Source organism: Stegostoma tigrinum, chromosome 30 (genome assembly GCF_030684315.1).
Source record: "Stegostoma tigrinum isolate sSteTig4 chromosome 30, sSteTig4.hap1, whole genome shotgun sequence".
NCBI classification, from domain to species: Eukaryota; Metazoa; Chordata; class Chondrichthyes; order Orectolobiformes; family Stegostomatidae; genus Stegostoma; species Stegostoma tigrinum.
In genome coordinates, this window is record NC_081383.1 from 35204094 (window position 1) to 35218972 (window position 14879).

General features: G+C 47.3%; 1 protein-coding gene across 1 annotated transcript in view; it reads left to right on the plus strand.

Moving 5' to 3' along the window:
* LOC125465764 (receptor-type tyrosine-protein phosphatase delta-like) overlaps positions 1 to 14879 on the plus strand; it is a 472774-nt gene that overhangs the window by 449103 nt on the left and 8792 nt on the right. The gene's annotated exons all lie outside the window — the stretch shown is intronic.

Sequence of the window (14879 nt, forward strand, 5' to 3'; positions counted from 1 at the left end):
CGCTTCCTGGAGGTTTTCAAGGAGAAAGGAGGTGAGGGCCCCCTCTCTGTATTGACCGCTGTCCCGCTGTTTGTGATGCCAGCGCAGAGGAGCCGTATGGTGACTGTACATATGTACAACCCGCATGTGCCAGCAGTTGATGTCCTGACCTTCCTTGGAAGGTACGTGAAGGTGGAAGGCGACCTAACTGACATCATGGACCCCTTTGGCATCTGGACCAGTAAGAGGCAGGTCAAGGTGACGCTGAGGATGGGCACGGACGGGAATGTTGTACACCCACCGTCCAGCTTCGCGATCGGCGGGAGCAAGGGCTACCTGACCCATGCAGGGCAACCTAAAGTCTGCCATGCCTGTGGTAGGTCAGGTCACGTGGCGGCCGACTGCAAAGCCACCATCTGCAGGGAGGAGGGACACCTTGCAAAGGATTGCCCACGAGAGAAAAGCTGCAACCTTTGCGGGGAAGCGGGCCACCTCTATAGGGCATGCCCGCAGCAGGGGACCACCTATGCCCAGGTCACCAACAAGGGCCATGCGGGGCCAGCCCCCCCGGAGGAGAGGAAGGCACCAGGACCCAGCAAGGACCCCACTAATGTACAGGAGGGCCCAGCCCCGCAGGATGGGCCCGAGGCCAGCAAAGCGCCCCTGCAGGCCCCCCCGCCGACAACCCGGAGTTGTTGGAGGCAGCGACAGGCGACCCAGGGGAGTGGACGACGGTCCGGAAAGCGAGGAGGGAGGTGCGTCGACGGGCCCAGGAACCGCAACCATCAGGCGGGAAGAGGCAGCTACAGGGGGGCTATAAGAGCTCCTCTGACGAGGGGGATTCGGAGAGGGCCGCCCAAAGCAGAAGCTAAAGATCTCGAGGGAGAAGGAAAGCAGCACCCCGCTTCCAGGTGACGGGAGGCGTCCTGAGGCTCCCTCCGACACCCAGTCGAGTGCCGCTGGGGCACTGGAGGGCCCCCCGGAACTTCCAGGTGGGAAGGAGGAAACAGCACGTCCCCAGCCTGACCCAGAGCCGGACCCTCCTGCCTCTGCACCCCTGACGGGGGGATGCCACCCAGAAGGCAGCACGGACGGTTTCCTGAGCCCGGAGAGCGTCCAGCAGTTAGCCCGAGCAATGGGCATGAAGGGACAGATGGAGGGGCTGGACCTTGGACTTGGGGAGGGTACTGCAGTCAGTGCCCTCAATGGGGGTACGAGTTGCGAGCATTAATGTGCGCAGTGTCAAGTACACCGCAAGATGTGTATCCACTTTGGCCTACCTGACCACCATCAAGGCGGACCTCCTGTTTCTGCAGGAGTGCGGGATACCGCACCTCGGCAGGTACGGGAAATGGTCCGGCGCCTGGACCTGTGGGCTTTCGATCTGGTCGGGGGGTAACGTCTGTCGCTCCTCAGACCTGGCTATTCTGCTGCGGGGGCGCGACTTCACCATCTCTCAAGTTCAGGAGGTAGTGGGGGGGCGCCTCCTAGTGGCTGACGTCACCTACAGGAACGCTCCCCGGAGGCTGATCAATGTGTACGCCCCAGCAGTATGGAATGAGCGGTTGGCTGTCCTGCAGCGGCTTCCACCCCTGCTGGCTACGTCCAGGCTGGTCATCCTAGGCGGAGACTTCAACTGCATCATCGATGCAGATGGAAGATCCGGCGTGGGGACAGCGGGTGGGGGGAGTCAACTGGACGTCACGTCCAGATTCCTGATGGGCACGGTGAAGGACGCCAAGCTGCTCGATGTCTTCAACACCCCTGCAGACGGAGCGCAGCGGAGGTACACCTGGTCGCGGCCTGATGGGTCTATCCGCTCAAGGATAGACTTCCTGTTTGTGTCACGGACGTTCTCGGTCAGGTCCACCGGCGTCGAGCCGGTGTTCTTCTCTGACCACGGCCTCCTGCTGGCCGACTGTCACTTACAGGACGACCAGCCGGCCGGCAAGGGGACATGGAAGTTCAACACGACTCTGTTGACCCCAGAGAACGTCGAGGAGCTTAAGAGGGAGTACGCCAGTTGGAGAACCGTGAAACCCCTCTTTGAGTCTCCGGGCGACTGGTGGGAGACGGTGAAGGAGAACATCAAGAGGTTCTTTGTCCTCAAGGGTGTTCGGAAGGCGAGAGAGAGGCGGGGAAAGCTGTCGCGACTCCAGAAAAGGGTGCAGAACCTGCTCCTTCTGCAGTTGATGGGGGTCGATGTCACGGAGGACCTCCGCGAGGTGAGGGGCCAGCAAGCCTCGCTCTTCGCCGCGGAGGCCTCCAGGATAATCTTCCGGTCCAGGGTTCGCTCTGTGGAGCAGGACGAGACGTGCTCGCATTTCTTCTTTCAGAAGGTGCACAAAGAGAGGTCTGTGCTTAGCCAGCTGAAGGAGGACGACGGCTCGGTGACGTCGTCTCGGCCCGACATTTTGAGGATCAGCAGATCCTTCTATGCCGGACTGTACGACACGAAGCCCACGGACAGCACGGCCTCCAAGTCGTTCCTGTCGTCTATCACGGAGGTCTTAGACGACAGCACGAGGGAGTGGCTGGACTGGCCGATATCCCTGGACGAGCTGACCAGATCCCCCAAGTCCTTGGAGAGGAATTGGACTCCCGGAAGCGACGGCTTACCGGTCGAGCTGTATTCCGCTCTGTGGGATCTGGCCGGCCAGGACCTGCTGGAGGTGTACGATAGTGCGCTTCGGGCAGGGGAAATGTGCAAGTCCATGAGGAAGGGCATCATCACCCTCGTTTACAAAAGGAAGGGGGAGAGGGAAGAAATTAAGAATTGGCGTCCCATTTCACTATTGAACGTGGACTACAAAATCCTGGCCAAGGTCATAGCCAACCGGGTCGGGTCTGACCTGGAGTCGGTGATTCACCCTGACCAAACCTGTGCTGTGCCAGGCAGGAAGACCGCTGAGAGCCTTGCGCTCATCAGGGATACGATCGCCTACGTACAGGACAGGCGGGTGGACACCTGCCTCGTCAGCCTGGACCAGGAGAAGGCCTTCGACAGGGTCTCTCATGCTTACATGAGGGACGTCCTCTCCAAATTGGGGTTCGGGGAGGGCATCCGCAATTGGATCCAGCTGCTCTACGCCAACATCGTTAGCGCAGTCTCGATCAACGGGTGGGAATCAGACAGTTTTCCTGTTAGATCTGGAGTCAGGCAGGGCTGCCCGCTCTCTCCTGCCTTGTTCGTGTGCTGTGTGGAGCCCTTCGCCGCATCCATCAGGAAGGACGTGAGCCTGAAGGGCGTGACTATCCCAGGCAGCGGAGGCCTTCAGATCAAGACCTCCCTGTACATGGACGATGTCGCCGTCTTCTGCACCAGTCGTCGGTCGGTGAGTAGACTATTGGACATCTGCGGCCAGTTTGAACTGGCCTCGAGTGCCAAAGTCAATAGGGGTAAGAGCGAGGTCATGTTCTTCGGGAACTGGGACGACCACTCCTTCATCCCCTTCACTGTCAGGACAGACTACCTGAAGGTGCTGGGTGTTTGGTTTGTTGGAGCTGGGGCGTGCACTAAGACTTGGGAGGAGCGTATCACCAAATTGAAGCAGAAGCTGGGCAGGTGGACGCTCTGGTCCCTCTCCATCGTGGGTAAGAACCTAGTTGTCAGGTGCGAGGGGCTTTCGGTACTGTTGTATATGGCGCAGGCCTGGCCTATTCCCTGGACCTGCACCACTGCTGTCACCCGGGCCATCTTCCACTTCATTTGGGGGTCGAGGATGGACCAGGTCCGCAGGGACACCGTGTACAAAGACCTGGAAAATGCGGGAAAGGGCGTACCGAACGCCACCCTTGCCCTGACTGCTACCTTTGTGTGCGGCTGCATCAAGCTGTGCGTAGATGCGTGCGGTGGTGCAGAGCACGCAAGCACCAAGTGTCACTACTTCCTGAGGTTCTACCTGTCCCCGGTGTTGCGAAGGATGGGCCTGGCCTCGTTGCCGCGGAACGCTCCGAGTAGTTGGACCATTCCGTACCACCTGTCCTTCGTGGAGAAATTTTTGAAAGGAAACACCTTTGACCACAAGGCCGTCAGGCAGTGGTCAGCACTTAGTATCCTCAAAACCCTTCAGGAAAAGGAGAAGGTGGATCCTGTCGTGTGGTTCCCCACGCAGACTGCCAAAGTCGTTTGGCAGAATGCCTCGTCGCCAGAACTTTAAAACAAGCACAAAGACATTGCTTGGCTGGCGGTGAGAGGGGCTCTGCCAGTGAGATCCTTTATGCATGCCCGGAATCTCTGCACCACCGCATGCTGCCCTCGAGGTGGCTGCGGGGGGGACGAGACTGTTGATCACCTCCTTCTGGAGTGTGCCTATGCGCAGGAGGTCTGGAGGGGGATGCAGTGGTATTTGTCGAGGTTTGTCCCGAGCAGCTCCGTGACGTGGGACTCCGTGCTCTACGGGCTGTTTCCGGGGACGCACACTGAGACCAACATCAACTGCGCCTGGAGGACCATCAATGTGGTGAAAGACGCTCTTTGGTCTGCCCGCAACTTGCTGGTCTGCCAGCTGAAAGAACTGACCCCGACCGAGTGTTGCAGACTGGCACACTCCAAGGTCCAGGACTATGTGCTGAGGGACGCGTTAAAGCTCGGGGCAGCCGCCGCCAAGGCGCGGTGGGGAAAGACCACCGTATGAAACCCCTCGTCCAGAATAGAAAAAGGAACCCTATCTGGTAACTGGGCCCAGCTGGCGCCTTCCCCAACTGGTCAGGGGGCCAACAGGGACTGTGCGGGGTGACGACTGCCGGGGTATTTTCTTTGCTTTGTTTTTCCTTCTTTGTTTTTTGCCTTTAGTTGGTGTATGTACCCCCTGGGTAACCCGGAGCAGCTTGCATGACTGGGTAGGTGTGTAAATATGTTTTATTTTTTGTATTCTTATGAATAAAGTATATTTTTTCAAATAAAAAAAAGTGACGAAACGTCTGAAAACGAACCTTCCAGCTCAGTGAGCAAACTCACATCCAATACATCTAGCTCTTGTATTTGATGGGAAGTTAGATAAGTGAGAAAAGATATAAGGGAGAAAGAAATAGACAGATATGCTGATTGGTTGTGATACAATCAGGTGGGAGAGGAGTCTCATGTAACGTCAGCATCAGCAGCGAACAGTCAGACTGAAATGGAGAAAGCGAGAACCGCAGATGCTAGAGTCAGAGTCAATACGGTGTGAAGCTGGAGAAACAGCAAATCAGACAGCATCAGAGGAGCAGGAAAGTTGACATTTTGGGTTTACATCCATCAGCCAGTCCTGATGAAACACTGACTTTCCTGCTCCTTTGATGTTGCTTGGCCTGCTGTGTTCCTCCAGCTCCACACTGTGTTGTTGATTTAGTCCGAAATGGAACTGTTTCTGTGTTGTGCTGTGCTGTGGGAACTTCAGAATGAAAGTGCAAGTCGCCATAGCCCCAGGGGACCCGAGGCTGCACTCTCATTAGTGAGAAAGAGAGACGACTGGCAGTGAGTTTAACGTGAGGGTCACCATGCCTCATGCCTGGGATGAGCCTGAGAAGATGGGACCTTCTTGGTGTCCTCAACCAGGACAAGACTTAAACCAGCACGGTTGGCCTTACTTTGCAGTGCTACCCAGCCCCAAAAGGGAAGTTAGCACAAACTATCTTGTAATTGGATTGCAGCTTTACATAAGAAGGTAACTGATGTTAAACTGAAGAAAATAAAGTCTGCAGTGCAGAAATGCTGGAGATGATCAAAGGACCACTTCTTAAATAAGAAGCTTTGTCTTGTCAAAAAAGATTTTTAAAGATTTATGTCAGTAAATTGAAGTAATGAAGCAGTATGTTTTAAGTTAGAACAAAGGCCACAAAAATAACTCAAAGAGAATATCAGCACTCCCCATAAATAGGCCAGTTCAATTTTTATTTAAGAAAGGCTGCAATTGTTCCCATTGCAACTGCAGAGAGTGCCCTTAGAGACAAATAGACCTTTAGATGTCACTGCCATCGACAACACACAACTTCATGTTTTATTTCATGTAGCATCCTGGTGCTCTTTGTGCCTCACTCGTTTTTCTACTTCCTAAACAAGGTGACGAAGCTGGGAAGCGAGGGGAACGATGGGGGATGTGGCTGGCAGCGAGGTGGGGCAGGGAACGGTGCAATCAACAGGACGGGCAGTGGGACCGGGGTGGGAGGGGGTGAAGGCTCTGTGACATTGCTTGCTGTCAAGTGTAGGCAGCTAGTGGCCATGTTGGTATCAATAGCACCCACTCCATTGCTCAGGAAGGTTGAGAAGAGTAATAGAGGCCATTGGGATACCAAGAACGCACCAAGCTTTAGTTTCAAACATGTCAAGGTTATAGGAGGAACGGAATACTGAGAGAGAACCAGTTCCACATTTTTATGGTTCTTGATAAGAATAGCGAAAACATCTATTTCAGTATGGTACACAATGAAAATCAGACTGACCTTATGTAACAAAGTCACTTTTATGACTTGTCCTTTATAACTTCTTTCCATTGACATGAGAGAAATGCAAGTGACCTGCATTTTCTCTGGTATATGAGTCTTCCCTGGAACTTTCCTCCTTAATGTGCTTTTGCAGAAGCTTCCTTGTTCTGCTCACTCTCTTCTGTCAATAATTGGAGCACATCCTCCTGAAAGGCACAGTTTCACTGTTGACATTCTCATCAATTGTATAAATCTGTAGGAAACGATGTTGTGTATAGTGTCAATATGTCAGCACTATTATCCTGTGCCAGCTGGTGTATTTTCTCAGTGATTCCCATACCCTTAACAGGTAGATTTATCAGCACAGCCATGCCTGTCAAAACCCAAACAAAATCTTACAGAACAGGAATAAATAATAAGACCGTGTGAAGTTAATCTTCAAAGGGAAGTTTTTCCTGAAATGGAGAATATTAATCCTTCCATTTCTGGGCTTCTCATTTAAAACAGTAGCACATGCAAAACAGTATGTTGTTATAAATGATTCACTGATTTTTGAACCAGTTTGCAAAGTTCATTCCATTTTGTAGGTTGCTGCTGGTGCAAAATTGCCCAAAGAGCAAAACCACTGTGCTGCAAGAGGAAAAGTGATTTGAGCTTTAGGCACACAATGTAACAAAAGGACTACATAAACAGGATAAATAGAATTCATTGTCTATCACTGTGAGGAGTCTCAAACAATAGCACAGCATCAATACATCGCACATGAAACAGAGAGCATTGACAACACTAAGTAAAGGAGTCTGTGAGGCGGTGAGGAATGATTTTGAGGCTGAGAGATCCAAGACAGCTGTAATTGCAGTGAAGCTCAGACTGAATGCTAAAAGCTTTGAGGGTGCTTTAAATCATTGTATTGATTTAAGGTGGTTATTAGTAGGCATAGCCAAATGGCCACTTGCCTTCATTGCTCAGTCCTTTGAGTATAGGAGTTGGGAAGTCATGTCGAGGTTTACAGGACATTGAGGGCTGTTCTGGACAACTATGTCTAGTTCTGGTTGCCCTGTTGTAGGAAGGATGTTATTAAGCTGTAGAGGGTTCAGTAGAGAAGTACCAGAACGTTGCCAGGTATGGAAGGTTTGGGTTATAAAGAAAGGTTGAATAGACTTCGACTTCTTTCCCTGGAGCATAGGAGGTTGAGAAGTGACCTTATAGAAGTTTATAAAATCATGAAAGGTATGGATAGTGTTATGGTGGGTGTGTTTTCCCTAGGATGGAGGATTTTAAGATCAGGGGACATAATTTTAAGGTGAGAGGAGAGAGAGATTTAATAAAAGACATGTGGGCTGATTTCTTTTTACATAGAAGGGTGATTCGTGTGTGGAATGACTTTCTGGAGGAAGTGTAGGTGTGAGCACAGTTACAATGTTTAAAAGACATTTAGATAAGCACATGAATAGGAAAGGTTTGGATGGATATGGGCCAGGAGCAGGCAGGTGGGACTAGTTTAGTTGGGACTATGGTCAACATGGACTGGTGGGGCTGAAGGTTGTATTTTAGTGTTGAATGCCTCTATGATTGCTCTCTAAGGCTAAATCACTGCTGCCCCTGCAAAAATGGTTGTGTGTTTTTGTTGAAGAAACCTTGGCTTTTTATCAACTCCACCAGCACTCAACTCCTGTTCCTTAACCCCTTCTGTCAATTTCTAAGGAACCCAAAACACTCAACCCCTAATCAGCTGAAGTCTCCTGCCTCTCAGCAATCTACCCATCTCCCACTCATCATCTAGGACCTTCTACAACCACCCACTGCCATCCCCTTTTCTCTGTGAGGTCACACACAATCAGAAGCATTGAAATGGGGTCACACAGGGGAAGCACTAACTTAACAACTAAAGTTGAGCCTGGGAAAGGTTCTGGATTAACTTAGTTCAGTCATTTTATTGTGAGCAAAAATTAGCAGCATGAAATTATTCACCATGATGAACAAAGATTCATTTTGTTTGCAAAGCTGTGGATTTCCAAGGGACTGGATTTAGTAGGATTGTTGGGAAAGTTTTAGTCCAACAGCTCGAATTCAGATAATTAATGCAGCGAGTTTACCAAGGACCTGGGTACAGATAGGGCTTTACCATAGGCCAAGGTTTAGGTGGGATTGTGTGAGGTATTAGCCTGAGAATCGAGATTTAACGGAATTTTACAGGGATGTTCACGAAGAGCTGGAATTTCCACACTGTTGTTTCAACACCCATACAATTTATTCATTCCGTGATGTTTCGATACTCGTAGCATTCAATATAAACAGGTTACCATCATCAGAAAATCTTGGATAAACTATCAACATACACTCTTCTGAGTTTGGCTCTTGACTCTTAGATTTAAAATGGTACTTGTTCTGCTGTTCTTCATTCTTGGAAGTATGGATTCAGGCATCAGGGTTGAAGCCTTTTCTCTATTTGATCATAACCTTTTTGTTTCAAACTGGTAGCCCATGGAGATTGAGATGAGTGTGGATTTGCAGCCCTGAACATGATTAAAGTGTCCTGTTGGGTCTTGGGGTAAATATCAAACCAACGCTCAGAAAGTGAAGAAAACCACAGCTTCAGGCAGCATTCTTCACTCAACCACTGCCAACAGATACCAGATTATTCAATTCTCAGATCTTTCTGGGATCTTCCTTTGTACTAATGTTTGTAAAACAGCAGGCACCACATTTCAGAGCAATCCAGGTTATTTCAAAGGGACATGATGTTGTGCTATTGAATCCATCTTTGAGAAGCCTCACTGATGTCTGTACTTCTGAGCTTTACATTGCTGCACAGAGTAAAGTGCTTTAACTGATGGGGAGAATGAGTGATAAAAATAAATAGAGATCTGCAACCGCTACTAGAAACATGAATTTTGGTCGTTGTGACAGCTGAATTGATAGGTAACCTGCCAGGTGTAGAAAGGAACAGCCTAAACAAAGATCCAAATTCTGTTCCTGATTGGTTGAGTTAACTGCTGTCAGCCCGCCTAGCAGCAGGACTATTACAATTGAACATGATATGCCTGGTCAAGGGAGATCTAAATGAATCAAACTGGCTCCTGATTCTTCTCCAGTTATATTGCAAAGGGTGAGGACAGACTTGTGTCATTCTGATAACATGCCATAGCTGAATATCCCTGCACATGTTGACCAGATGGTGGGAGATGCCCCTCCCCCTATGGTCTCTGAGCTAAGACCTGCACCATCAGCAGAAGAATAGGAATGTGAGCACATCAATGAAATGGAAATAAAGTATATAAATTAGACACTAACTAGGCTCTAAACTACGGTTAAGAGCATTAAATGTTATACTGAGCTCAACAGAATTGGCCATCAATACTTCAGATTACCCCAAGCAGCCATAAAGAGAAATACTAACAAATTCTCTGCATGAGATCACTTGATTAATAAAGCCCAGTTACAAAATAAATTTAAACAGAGAGGAGTATAAATAGGACATTAGAAATTATTTCATATGTCCAAATTTAGTCATTTCAAAAACAAACAAATCTGAACAGAGAGAGTTAGAATTGACCTGCTAATTACTTTTGAACATACTACATAAATGTGATATTATCTTCATTATGATACTTAAGGCGCATTGAGGAAGCCCCCTCCACCATAATTTATGCGAGAGAGGCAAGGGTGGAGTGGACACTAGCCTGTCATCTCCAGCGGCAGCAGGTCCAAGATGGCAACAAAGACAGGCTGATGGCAAGGTGGCAGGCTAGAGTGCCCCCTCCATTTATTCATACATAAGCCCAGTTGAAATGATGAATACTGGACCCTCCATGCCCATGAGCATTCTTCATCTCACCTAGAACATAGAACATAGAACATAGAACAGTACAGCACAGAACAGGCCCTTCAGCCCACAATGTTGTGCCGACCATTGATCCTCATGGATGCACCCTCAAATTTCTGTGACCATATACATGTCCAGCAGTCTCTTAAATGACCCCAATGACCTTGCTTCCACAACTGCTGCTGGCAACGCATTCCATGCTCTCACAACTCTCTGCGTAAAGAACCTGCCTCTGACATCCCCTCTATACTTTCCACCAACCAGCTTAAAACTATGACCCCTCGTGCTAGCCATTTCAGCCCTGGGAAATAGTCTCTGGCTATCAACTCTATCTATGCCTCTCATTATCTTGTATACCTCAATTAGGTCCCCTCTCCTCCTCCTTTTCTCCAATGAAAAGAGACCGAGCTCAGTCAACCTCTCTTCATAAGATAAGCCCTCCAGTCCAGGCAACATCCTGGTAAACCTCCTCTGAACCCTCTCCAAAGCATCCACATCTTTCCTATAATAGGGCGACCAGAACTGGACGCAGTATTCCAAGTGCGGTCTAATCAAAGTTTTACAGAGCTGCAACAAGATCTCACGACTCTTAAACTCAATCCCCCTGTTAATGAAAGCCAAAACACCATATGCTTTCTTAACAACCCTGTCCACTTGGGTGGCCATTTTAAGGGATCTATGTATCTGCACACCAAGATCCCTCTGTTCCTCCACGCTGCCAAGAATCCTATCCTTAATCCTGTACTCAGCTTTCAAATTCGACCTTCCAAAATGCATCACCTCGCATTTATCCAGGTTGAACTCCATCTGCCACCTCTCAGCCCATCTCTGCATCCTGTCAATGTCCCGCTGCAGCCTACAACAGCCCTCTACACTGTCAACGACACCTCCGACCTTTGTGTCGTCTGCAAACTTGCTGACCCATCCTTCAATTCCCTCGTCCAAGTCATTAATAAAAATTACAAACAGTAGAGGCCCAAGGACAGAGCCCTGTGGAACCCCACTCACCACCTCCGTGACCCTTACATTCTCCAAAGCCACTCAGCCAGTATCTACTTTTTGGTGATAACAGGCACTATGCCTTTGAAATTGAGAGGAAGTAAAACCAAACCTCCAACGTTTTAATAAAGCTGTCACTCAACCACAGATCATACTGGAGCAAATCCCATTCAAAAAATTAAATCCTTTAATTGGTCAATCCATTGGAAAAACAAGTATCTCTCTCAATAACCACGTCAATGACAGATGGTCCTCCAATAAGATCTTAAAACTATCAAACAAAATGTGAATGCCACACCCTGTTGAGATATGTTACTCTGGAACTTTCAAACCTTAGTCGAGTATTCATAACGGACTCAGCTATCCAACCCTAGAAAATGCAAAAATGGGGTCTGCTGAAAGTAGAAACAACTAGTTGGCCTCAATTTCTGTGCTACATACTATGATCAGTGCATCAAAGTATTTCAGGAGCCTGTGTATTAATTTCCTCTCAGTGGAAGTTTCAGATGGCTTCTTTATTTTGTAAGAAGCTGCGCATTTAAATCCCTTCAGATTATTATGGTAGCGATCCGAAGTATGTTTTTTTTCAGCTTAGAATACATAAGAGCTCCTTTTCTTTTGGGTAAAGTTGCACCTCAACACTTACACAAAGCTGATTGATGCACTGGTCAACTTATGTTTGCAGAACTGAACCTTATAATAATTACTTCAGTAAAAACATACCTACATTACAATATAGAATGTAACTTTAAAACTGAAGTAATAGATTTTACAGTATTTTTAAAACCTTTCTGTGACAGGATTCTAAGAACAGCAGGCTGCTTCTTCCAGTCTCCCTGTGCTTCATGGTTATCCTGAAAGGCTCTGGTTCCCTACTGAAGCAGGCCCAACACCATCAAAATAACTGGGTGTCTAAAGTGCTTGGTCTCAGGTTGGAGTGGACAAGGACAGGATTGAACATATGCCTCCTACTCACCGTCTTTTCCCAGAGCACGATAAATATGGCACAACTGGAATTGGGGAATGGGAATGGGGGAGCTGCTAATGTCTATAATTTTAAAATGCCCCCTTCCTACTCCCCAACTCCATTCTGAAATGGATGGAGACTGGAAAATCTAGGATTGTGTGTCAGATCAGTGCTGATGCAGTAGAGTTGGTTGCAGAGAATCTTTGAGGACTTTTAAAAATTGTTTCCTGGTGCTGTTAACCCTGGAGCTTTTGAATTTTTGTCCCTTCAAGTTGTATTCAATTCCGTTCCAAATTTCTATTCCAATATCAAACATGACAGCAGTAACCTCTGTAGAATTAGAATACCGTATGCGATTGGCAGATGCAGTTTGCATTCCGGGACTGTGTTGCTGTGGCAACATGTTCTGCAAAGCATGGCTGACATGATGAACTCATTGTGCACGGATTCTGTCTGCAATTTATTTTTGCTTAATTTGAAAATAGAGTCGAGGAAAGGGCCTGCACTTACTGAACATCTTTCATTTCAGTAAGTTCCAAATTTCATTTGAAATGATAGAACACCAATGAAATGTGGCAAACACTCAAGACAACTTAGGCAAAGTCTGATTAGCAACAGAGTGATATATGGCTGGATAATACATTTTGTTCATGTTGGCTGAGAGATAAATATTGACCAGGACAATGTGTAAAATTACCCAACTCATCTTTAAGTAATGCAATAGGATAATGCTGTGCCAGCAGACAAGGCCTCTCTATAATGTTTGTTTCGAAAGTTCACATCTCCAACAGCACAGCACTCCCTCAGTGAATTGACAGCTTGGACATGGGCTCAAGATGCTGGGCGAGGGCTTAAGCCCACAGCCTTCTCATTCAAACAAGTGATGCACTTGAGTCAGGGCAGCAATGTGTTTGACTCAAGACCATGAGACTCAAGCTGCTCCAGAAAAGTGCCCAAAGCTGGAATTTCAGTCAATCAAAATGTTTCCCATTCATTGTCATTTTATAAAATTCCAAAAGTCTCTTCCTGTCACTGAAATTTCACCCAATTAGACCCTTTCCAATTCCAATTTTATACAGAATTCAGAAGAATGGAACTAACCTATATTGGCTTCCATTCAATTTCTGTACGTTTACAAATAACATATTTACAATCATAATAATTATGACACAACCACAAGCAAATTGATATCTCAGTTAATCAGGGAGTGAAAGTGACTGTGTACATTTTCTCTGCGGATGTTGTGAATGAAATATTGAGTGCTGCCCACTTTTCCTTAATCAGGAATTACCTGTAGCTCGAAGGTGGGTTAATTGTAGCTCGAGAACCTTGAGTATCTCCTGAAGCATAGGCAACTCAGCTCCATCTGAATGTACATGTGTGCCTGTCCCTCTTTTAATTGGGTGGACATGGCAGTTTAGGAAGGACTGCTATTGGTGTACTAGCATCCATTTATGATTAATTCCTAAATTGGAATACCAATAGGTGTTAATGTTGGCAACTTCTAGTGAACACTACAAACTAATGAGAGTATTGGTTCCGACTTTATTGTAACCTAAGGTTGATACATTTGCATTCACGTAAACAGCCCATGAAGAAGACAGCCAACAGGTTGATTAGGAAATACCTGCGCACATTACAATTGTAGCATTGTGTGATAAGACTGTGTCATGAGATGTTCTTACTCAGCCATGTTCTGAGTCGATCAAGAAACTTCCGTTTTAACGAGCAGAAAGTTTTCAAACTTAGTCAAATTTTTGATAGGTTTGCAAAGGATTCCCCAGAAGGCACTTATTAAAATTTACATTATCGAATTGCTCCAAACGCTCATCATCGACTCCAGCTTTTCACCTGCCCGCTCACTCCCAGTCTTGTTGCTGCCAAATTATTGCAATTCTCCAGGAGGATTTGACTCCATCGCAAAGCAATGTACCAGAACACAGGGACATTTTTAACTGCCACCCAATTGTTGGCAGAAGGAAAGAGTCACAGGAATGATTAGTTTCCATGATATGTTTGGGAGACAAGACTTGACAGGCTTCACTGCAAAGTTCCATCAAGCAGATTCCCTTGATCTCTCTGACCTTCCATCCCCAGGGTGCTACAAGGAGTGCTGGATGTTTAGAAATGTAGCAATGCAAGATGTAAAGCAATTACAGCAACTGGCCCACTAGTCCACCCAATTTCCTGTGTGCCAGGAAGAAACAACACAATTGAGAAAGAAAAGCAGACAGACCAACTATTAGTCAGGGGCTAGAAGGGACTTTGCGCAAAAGGTTTATTAGACTGTGGAATGTTTGACCACAAGTAGCTGGTGAAGCTGAATCAATGGTGACATTTAAGAAGGATTTGCAAAAACCTTAAAGAAATGCATTTAGAGATACAGGGGCAGATCAGAATGTAGAGATTTGAGTAGATTGTGTCATCCTTGGTTTAGCTATAACATTCCTGCCCCTGAAACAGCAGACCATGAACTCAAACTTCACAACGGAGATTTCATCTAGTTGAATGCCTGGGTGCAGTGCTGAAGGCCTGACTCATTCACTTGAAAGGATAAAATAATAACATACTCCTTCCTTTCTAATTCTGTGCCTGATTGAAGGTAATTTTGATCTGTATGTTCGTGGGGATCTAATTCAAGACTGCCTACGCTCAACGTGCAATATGTTGTGTATTTCTAACAGACAGAGCGTCACACCTGTC